At 31.6% G+C, this 10,000-nt stretch overlaps 1 non-coding gene across 1 annotated transcript; it reads left to right on the forward strand.

Moving 5' to 3' along the window:
- Positions 1-5,807: 5,807 nt before the first annotated feature.
- Positions 5,808-5,880, forward strand: TRNAF-GAA (transfer RNA phenylalanine (anticodon GAA)). The gene has a single exon. It is a non-coding gene; the product is annotated as a tRNA-Phe (tRNA).
- Positions 5,881-10,000: the final 4,120 nt, after the last annotated feature.

Below are 10,000 nucleotides of genomic sequence, written 5' to 3' on the forward strand. Positions count from 1 at the left end.
CCTCATAAAAAAGACTTACTGTCTTTGGGATCTGATGCTACCGCTGCTCAATAACTTGGGGGATCGGCTCTATTACATAAGTCGATTCCTAATTTTATCTCATATCATGACATAAATAAGCAGTTCTTATTTATTGTATCAGCTCAAAACCTCGCTAATTGATCTTTACGGTGCTTCCTCTATCAATTAGATCTTTATCCATAGAATAAAGTATCTAGGCATATATATTTCTTCATATTTCGACTTCTATGAAGTTTCTTTTTTGTTACAGCTGATAAAAATCGTTTTTTGGACGATGCAATATGTGAAAGCCTATTTTTTTCAAAGTATTTTATTTACTGGCGTGTTTATTTACTAGCGTATTTATTTACTAGCGTATTTGCTCTTTCTTTCCTTTTTTATTTCTATAGTGGAATAGTCGCACGTAATGACAGATCACAGCCATATTATTAAAGCTTGTGGTAAGAACAGGGTTTCGTTCTAGTGCTCGAAAATAATATTCTAAAGCTTTTATATGCTCTCCATTACTTGTGTGGATAAAGGCCTATGTTATATAGTATATAACTTCGATCATAGGGATCAATTTCTAGTCACATAACTTCATAATAATTCTGTAAAGGCCTCCGCATAATTTCCGCCTTCGGATTGAGCCGACATCCGTTACGGTCGTCATTCGATTCAAAAGAATTCTCCGTTCCAAAACCGTACATGAGATTTTTCACCTCATACGGCTCCTCCTTTATATTGCATAATGAGAATAATCCATGGAATTAAAAAAAAGGTCGAAATATTGTCATTATGAACTGAGCCCAGGGCTAATGTTTTTACAAGAAATCTCTAACCAACCCTCTTGCAAAAGATCTTTTCTTACCATCAAGCGTGTTCGTACTAGATAAAAAGTAAACTCCAACAATTTCTTTGTTCTCAACGCTCCTTAATTTCAGGAATTAGTCACTTCAACAATCTTCGATGGTTATATGGGTATCAAAAGTACGAACAAGATGGATGTTTGTTGTCCCAACCATTTCTCTAGTTCCGATCCCGATAAAGAAAGGAATCATTAATAACAAAGTTTTCGTGTTGTTGATTCCTAGGCGTAGTCTTCTTCCTCTATGCCGCCTATTGGTACTAGTGTAGTAAGGTTGACCCACAATACAGACCCATAGGTTGTAACCTTTCGCTCAATACTCGAATCAACAATTGAAGCATCTGAGGTTGCATTAATCAGGGATACACGACAGAATTGGAATTGCTTTATTTATAAACTTCACCTCAACAAGCGTAGATTTCTTTTTTGTTTTCAATAGCCTTTTTTCTATTCTGAATAATGTGTCTTTTCCCTAAGACTGAGAGTGGTAAAGTAAATAAAAAAAGTAAATAATAAATAAAGAATAAAGAGAATAAAGTAAAAATATATATAATAATAATCAAATCGCACCATCTCTGTAATAAGTAAATGCCTCTTTTCTCCTGAAGTTGTCAAGGAATTATTCGTAATAAGATATTGGCTACAATTGAAAAGGTCTTATCAATAAAATTTCCATTTATCTGCGATCTAGGCATGGTAGCAATCCATTCTATAACTCTTTTCATTACCTCGTGAGAAAATAAAATGATCTCACAAACAAAGGAAGTGTACAGTACGAAATAACATAAAAGAAATAGACCCATTCCATTTTTAAAAAATTCTTCGAGCCCGAGGCTAAAGAAAAAGTGATAAAAAAAAGTGATGAAAAGTTTTCTATTTTTATAGCAAGTTTCCTAGTTAAATTGATATTGTTCGTTACCTATCGAACAATCTAATATGAGTAACTCGCTATTCGCTCGGGGTATCAGCCATAATAATTATGTAGGAGAGATGGCCGAGTGGTTCAAGCGTAGCATTGGAACTGCTATGTAGACTCTTGTTTACCGAGGTTCAATCCTCTCTTTCCGCACCTTCGCCTAATTCATAATGTAACTGACTACAATGTATCAAATAAGAACATATACTAAAGAATTAGACCCCTTCTTTAGTTCTCTATTCCCAATTCCTTTTAATATGGAATACGTAAAATAGCATACAGGGATGAAAATCTCCTTACGTATCTATCATACATGAATAGGAGAAAAATCTCCGAATCAAACCCATTCCCTGTCTTCCTTTTAGCTTAACCTTAACTCAGGTGAAAGGGGCAGAACCCTTGTTTTTGTTATTTTAGTTAGGTTTAAGTCTGACGAGAATAATATTCTACGACAAGCAATTCATTTATTTTCAAACCAACCCATTTCCTATCTATTATTTGATTGACTAATCCTTTATATTGTATTAATGTGAAAGGTCAAATGTTTTTGGTAATTCCTCATTGGTGGATGAATCAAGATAATTTTGAATCAAGAGTTCTAGATTTTTGTTCATCCCTCGCTGAGATATCAATATCTCGAGGTTTTGCAGCGATAACTTGGTATATCTACTGTACGCCCATTAACAAATATGTCTATGGTTAACTAATTGACGGGCTTGAGGAATAGTCAAAGCCATACCCAATCGAAAAAGGATGTTATCAACCGCATTTCAAGTAATTGTAGTAAAACCTGACCTGTTGACCCTTTGGCTTTTCTGGCAATACGAACGTATTTAAGTAATTGTCGTTCTGTAAGCCATAATGAAAACGCAATTTTGTTTTCTTCTAAACGAATACAGTATTGAGATTTTTTACCGGGGCGCGATTGGTTTCTAAGAATCAGCTTCCGGCTCTGGAGCCTTTACTAGTTAGTCCTGGTAAAAGCCCCAGACGACGTATTTTTTGAAACAGGGCACCTCAGTAACGTGACATAAGGACTCCTTATTAATTTGAATTTTATTGAAATTTCATAAACCGAAATTAAAACTGAACTAAATGAAGCAGAAAATCGACTGAAGGATTGTACTACAAATATTAATGAGATGAATTGGATCAATATCCATACTTTTTGCTTTTGTTTTTTTTGTATTGTATATAATGTATACAAAAATAGAAATAATAAATATATATATAATATATAAAAATAATATTAATATATAAATATAAAATATATAAAATATTTAGATATAAAATATTTAGAATATATATAATAAAATAGATATAATATATAAATAAATTGAATATAATATAAAATAGATAAATAAATTAAACCAAAAGAGTTTCCTTTTTTCTTGATTTATTCTGCAAAGATCTAACTCCTCAAATTGATCCTAATTGGAAGTTTCGACGAGATAATAAACAGATTGTTGACCTTTGGAAAGAATTGGAAAGAAAAGGAAAAAGCTTTTCACTGTTTGTTCTTTGATTTCAAAAAAACATTCTAAATTATGTAAAAAAGGCAAAAAGCAAACAAATAGGAAAGCCGGCTATCAGAATCAGAACCGATGACCATCGCATTACAAATGCGATGCTCTAACCTCTGAGCTAAGCGGGCTCAAATAATAGAAATTTGGTATCCATGGGATTCAGCAAACTATTAGATCTTATCTATTAACTATCTATTAGTTATTCATAATTAATATGAATTATTAATATGAATTAGAGACTCAATTTAAAAACTAGAATTTTTCTAATTTTTAATGCCATACTTAATATAAACTTAATATAAATATAACATATTTAATATAATAATGGTAGATTCAATCTAATATTCAAGCTAATGTTGATAGAATCTAATAATTCGATTTAAATTAAAATTTTATATATATATTTATTATTTATCTATATATTTTATATATTTAATATATTTAATATCTTTTTTATATCTTAGTTATATTTCTTTTATATTAATATAGTAATATTACTAATATTACTGACTCCATTTTATTTTCTAGTTTATTTTTATATTTTAGTATATTTTACATCTAAATTATATAGAAATAGAAAATTTTTATATAATTTCATTTAATCGATCGATTTAATGAATTTAATCTAGATTAAATTTATTTCTATTTAGTTTAGAGTTCTAAATAGAGATAATTAGAGTCAAAATCTTTTATGCAGTTATATATTTATGATTATATAAATGAAACGTTATAAGTCTAGATAATTAGAATGAAACTCTTTTAGACTCAAAAATTTGAATTATCTTCGAATTCGAAATAGAAATGAATGGAATAATTAGTTCTAGTTATTAAATAGAAATAATTAGTTCTAGCTATTATACTATAAAAAAAAATAATTAATTTCATTTTCATTTTTAATAATGAATAAATTCAATTTTCATTTTTATTTTTTTAGTTATTATGGTTATATAGGATAGTCTAATAATAAGAATAAAAATGAAATTAAAGAAAAAAAGATGCAACCCATAGAAATGAAATCCAGATCATAATGAGAGACTCCTTTCTTTTGTTTTCATTCATAAAGACAGAAGCTAAGACGAAAAAAAGAATCGACCTTCAGAGTATTCCACCAAATTGCCTGAGAAAACTGAGAGTAAGAGGGACATATATATGTTATGAAATACCCATCTATATTGAATTGCGAATACAGAAATGATAAAATATTTTTGGACCAAATAAAAATTAATATGGGTCTCCGATAGAGACGAAAAACGGATAAACAAACAAGAAAAATAGGTAAAGACCCTTCGATATAAGAATCTGTATCTATATCTACTAAATTCAACGGTTTCGCATAAAAAGCAAATAAATAAACGAAAGAAAATAAACAAATGAAAGAAAGGGGAAAGGAGGAGAAAGGGGAAGGAGGCATCCTATTGAGATCTAATCTCAAGACACAAAAGGGATATGGCGAAATTGGTAGACGCTACGGACTTAATTGGATTGAGCCTTGGTATGAAACCTACTAAGTGATAACTTTCAAATTCAGAGAAACCCTGGAATGAAAAATGGGCAATCCTGAGCCAAATCCTATTATTTTATTATTTTACGAAAATAAACATGAACAAAGGTTCAAGCAAGCGAGAATAAGAAAAAAGGAAAGGATAGGTGCAGAGACTCAATGGAAGCTATTCTAACAAATGGGGTTGACTGTTGGTAAAGAATCCTTATATCGAATATCGAAACTCTAGAAAGGATGCAAGATATACCTATTTTTTTTTATAGGTATACTAATGAAAAAACTATCTCCAAAAAGACGAACCGAACCCGTATTTTTTTTATTTCTATTATATGCAATATCAATTTATATTTATATGAAAATATGAAAAATAAAGAATTGTTGTGAATCGATTCCAAGTTGAAGAAAGAATCGAATAGAATAGTCATTAATCAAATCATTCACTCCATAGTCTGATAAATCTTTTGAAAAACTGATTAATCGGACGAGAATAAAGATAGAAGTCCGTTCTACATGTCAATATCATATACCGACAACAATGAAATTTATAGTAAGAGGAAAATCCGTCGACTTTAAAATCGTGAGGTTCAAGTCCCTCTATCCCCAACCCCAAAAAGCCCGTTTGCTGTCTATTTATTTTATCCTACCCTTTTGTTAGTGGTTCAAAGTTCCTCATGTTTCTCATTCATCCTATTCTTTTGCCGTTTTACAAGCGTATCCTAGCATAGCAAATTTTGTTCTCTTATCACAAGTCTTGTGATATAGTGTGATGTGATATATATATGATATACGTAGAAATCTCTTGAGCAAGAATACCTATTTGAATGATTCATAATACATATGATTACTCATATGGAAATTTACAAAGTCTTCCTTTGAAGATCCAAGAAATTCCCTGTTCGAGACTTTTAATTTAATACTTTTCGTTTTTTTTGTTTTCATTTTTAATTGACATAGACCCGAGTCATCTAGTATTATGAGGATAATGCGTCGGTAATGGTCAGGATAGCTCAGTTGGTAGAGCAGAGGACTGAAAATCCTCGTGTCACCAGTTCAAATCTGGTTCCTGGCATATGATTAATTTGTATGAGTATCTACTCTACAAATTAATTGATATGAGATCGACATAATACATACTTATCTAGCTAGGTATCTGAGAATAAACTCCTCTCTTTATTTATTTTATTTTGTATTTTTTTCTCTTTTAAAATGAGCAAAGTCTATTCTAATGTGTCTATTATAATGTAATGAAAGACAAAAATTTGCTTATCTTTCCTCTTCTTTTTTATTTATTCACACTGCGGCTTCTCCACATTCAAAAGAATGGTAATACTTCATACATATTTAATTAAAAGATTAAAATAAAAATAGTTGGTTGAAAGGCCCAACAAAAGTCGGGTCTAGAGGAGTTCAAGGATAGAAATAACCAAGACTCATCTCAGCTACAGTACAAATAAAGCCGATCCTTTCATTTATTTCTTTGTATTTCTCTTTCATATTCCATTTCTTCATTCCTTCTATGCGACTCTCTAGAGTTCATCTAAGTGATGTGCGCGATACAAAGTTCACGGTACAGAACCCTTGTTGTTCATCCTGTCTATTGTCTCGGCTCGTCCGAAATAAAATAAATATAAATAAAAAGTCTCTTCAAAAATCGAGAATCTCAATGATGTATTGTCTTTTATTTCTTTTTATTTATTAGCCTATCCATAAGAATACGAATGAAACCTCAATTCCTCTGTTTGAGCTAGAGAGAATGTACAAATATTCCTTGAATATTCTGGAAGTTGTAATTAGTTTCTTATCATTCAATGAGATCTTGTATTTCATAAAAAAATTGGGGGCAATGTAATCCTTACGTAAAGGCCACCTATCCAACTTTCGGGCATTAAGATACGTTTCAGTCGTGGATGATTTTCATAAGAGATTCCCAACATGTCATAAGATTCTCGTTCTTGAAAATCCGAACTTTTCAAACCCAGAAAACAGACGGAATTCTAGGGTTACTCCTTGGAGCAAATACTTTTATACATACCTCTTCCGGTTGATCTACACCATACTCTATTCTCGTAAGATGATACACACTGGCTAACAGTCCGCCTGGTGCTACATCATAGGCACATTGGGAACGTAGATAATTGTAACCATATACATATAAAATAACAGCAATGGAATGCCAATCCTCAGGCTTTATTTTGTAAAGTCTCTATTCCATAGTAATCGAAGCCCAGATCTATGAACTGGCCCGTGTTTGACTAGCCAAACAGACAAACGACCCTGCATCTTTTATCTCTCCGCACTTTACTTTTTATTTGTCATTTTTATAAGATAAGTATTTCGCATTTATGATGAAATCGAATTTATGAAGATTAATTCGTTGTCTGTTTCTGTAAAAAAAATCCTACCTAATTTACTAATTCGTGGGAAGAATAGTGAGACCCTTGTAGTTGAAAAATGTTTCAGGAGGAATCTCTGAAGTAGATGGTGGTTGATAGAGCAATCATGATTATAATTTCCAGTACGAGTACTGCGTACAAGACAAAACTTGTGATTGGTAGTAAAGCTTTGATCCCCCTGTTGAGATCTAATTCGATCTTCATAGATTTCGCGAGATATTTTTCTTACGAAGTTTTGTTACTTAGCATCTATAACTGCCTCTGGTTTGAGAGGGACAGCCCGGCAAATAGACATCCACGGGAATTAGCTTATCGACCCCCGAACAGTACTATAAGAATCAGTACTGAACATCCCTCCTGTAATTGTACACGCGCCCATAGCAATAACATATTTAGGTTCGGGCATTTGTTCATATAATCTCACTAAAGAGGCGCCATTTTTCATTGTTACTGTTCCAGCTGTTAAAATTAGGTCTGCCTGTCTAGGACTCGATCTTGGTACCAGCCCATAACGATCAAAGTCGAAGCGTGAGCCTATTAATGAAGCAAATTCAATAAAGCAACAACTGGTACCATAAAGAAGCGGCCATAAACTGGAAGTCTTGACCAATTTGAAGATCATTTAATGTAGTTGAAATAACTGAATTTTGGGTTGTTCGATCAGTAAGAGAAATTCGATGGAATTCATACTCAATGTTATTATTATTTTGACTTTTTTTCTTTTTATTATCTGAATATTCAGGGAATAAGACCATTCAATGCTCCTTTTCGCCATGCATAAACTGAACCAACAATTGGATAGCACGAAAATAAAGAAACTTCTATGAATACGGGTACCCCAATACATCCGAAACTCATTGCCCATGGATAAAGAAAAACGTTTCAACATCAAAACAACAAAAACTAGAGCAAACATATAATAACGGATTCGAAATTGTAACCAAGCATCGCCCATTGGTTCTATACCCGATTCATAACTAGAAAGTTTTTCTGGACCCTTTCTAATCAGGGCTAAAACTCGAAATTAGAAATGCCAAAATAGGAATAGCACTTGATATTATTAGAAATGCCCAGAAAATATCATATTCAGTAAAGCAGAAACATAGACGAACTCCTATGAATGTGAAAAATAGATCGGATTAGTCGCTTCGACCTGGAATTCATTGTCAAGTCATCCGCAACTGTTTGTTTAGTCAAAACAACAATTCAGTTTGATCGAATCGTCCATTTCGTTTGTTTTGGTGTTTCCATGTTTGCGTTTAAGATTTATTGATTGGAATTAATCCTATTTTATTTACATTCCACTTATTTCGATTTCATTTCGATATAGTACTAATTTGTATAATACTAGTATAAATATATATTTATACTATATATAGTATAATACTATACAAATCCAAAACAAGTAATACTTTTCGTTTTCACTTCATTTCGGATTTTTCTAAATAAAGGAATTCTAATATCTAACTAATATCTAATATTTATTAGAATTTTAGAAATAAAAAAGCTTTTAATTCGAAATTCTATTTATTCTAAATATAAATTAAATTATAGATTTAGAATAAATAGAAATTTTTATTTTATATCTATTTATATAGAATCAATCAAAAATCAATCTACCACGAGGATTAATTAAGAAAATGGGGTTTTGTTTATTTTATTCTTATCCAAGAAAAAAAAAAAGAGCGATTGGATCCGTTGAAATGCGCTTTTGTTTTCAGGGTTATACTCGAGTGATCTCCTGTGAGCGAGCTTATAGGAATGATTTTAACCAAGCAACTAAGGAGCGACCAGTTCCAATCAACAAAGAATACAATAATTAGGAAAAAACTAGATTTTATATTTTAGTTTGTATTTGGATATTCTTTATTTTATTGTTTTAGTTTGCTTTAGTTTTAAGAATATTATTTTCATTTTTCTTAATTTAATAAATTTAATGAATATTTAAAATTAATAAAATAGAAAATTGAAAATATAGGGCTATACGGACTCGAACCATAGACCTTCTCAGTAACAGATCGAACTGATTATTATCAAAATGATTCGGCTATTTCAAAGACCCAACATGCATTTTTTTGCATTGGGCTCTTTCATTAAGCGATAGAAATATCGGTTAGTCTAATATATATATTTTTCTATAAAAAAAAAAGAAGCGGTTCCGTGTGCTCGATTCATTGTGCTCGATTCATTCGTCAGAAGCACTTCCAAAATGTTTCAAAGAGGAGGAGTTATCTTGGCGTAGGTGCTTACGGCCTAGATCAACCTAAGTTAAATGGAGTCTCTACCATCCCGATTAAAAATCAAACATGAAACTTCATACACCTTAAGATTCATAGGGCGAAAAGAGCATTTTGAGGTCCCTTATTATGCCTAGCATTGAATAGAGGGTATTCACCTATCAATATCTCAAATCAATGATGGGTTCGATTCGGATCTTGCCTAGCGGCACGAATCGGACCGAACCATTAATAGAGCTATTGTTCTCTTGTTTTGTTCCTTCAAAGTAATGGAGTAAGACATCGATTTCTCAAAAGATCAATTCTTTTGATTGCATGATAGACTTCCACGAAAAACATTGGCGCACGTGTAAGCGAGGTGCTCTACCAAGCTGAGCTATAGCCCTTGTGTTTGTGATACATATTTTATCATATTATGTAGATAATTTCTTGTCAAGATGAATATTACATGATCCAACATCATAATCATACCCTTTTGGTCGATTTGATTGGTATTGCTTAAGTAATATTGGATTTATAATCCATCGATGTAATAGGTCCTTTTCTTTCTCTTTATGAT

The sequence above is a fragment of the Gossypium arboreum genome, unplaced genomic scaffold, assembly GCF_025698485.1.
Source record: "Gossypium arboreum isolate Shixiya-1 unplaced genomic scaffold, ASM2569848v2 Contig00382, whole genome shotgun sequence".
In the NCBI taxonomy this organism is placed as follows: domain Eukaryota; kingdom Viridiplantae; phylum Streptophyta; class Magnoliopsida; order Malvales; family Malvaceae; genus Gossypium; species Gossypium arboreum.